The sequence below is a fragment of the Penaeus monodon genome, chromosome 25, assembly GCF_015228065.2.
Source record: "Penaeus monodon isolate SGIC_2016 chromosome 25, NSTDA_Pmon_1, whole genome shotgun sequence".
In the NCBI taxonomy this organism is placed as follows: Eukaryota; Metazoa; Arthropoda; class Malacostraca; order Decapoda; family Penaeidae; genus Penaeus; species Penaeus monodon.
In genome coordinates, this window is record NC_051410.1 from 7,116,938 (window position 1) to 7,117,240 (window position 303).

Consider the following 303-nt stretch of genomic DNA (forward strand, 5'->3'; position numbering starts at 1 on the left):
AGGCCACAGAGGCACTGCATATTCATAAGTGGGTTGTATGAAGGTCGCTTATATACGGAGTGTGTCTGCCTGGGATGCACCGAAGGCTTTTAGTTTGGATAGGATGTAAAACCAATTTTTCCCCTGCAATTTGAAGTAACTTTTCTGGTGTTACTGAACCACCCCAGGTTTTCACCGATAACTACTCCTAACAGATTTACCTCAGATGCGCGAGTTAAATGGTCGTTACCTATTTTCAGAGATCTATTACAATGACTAATTTATTGAATTTAAATGTTATTTTCTTGGACCTTTTCGTAATTG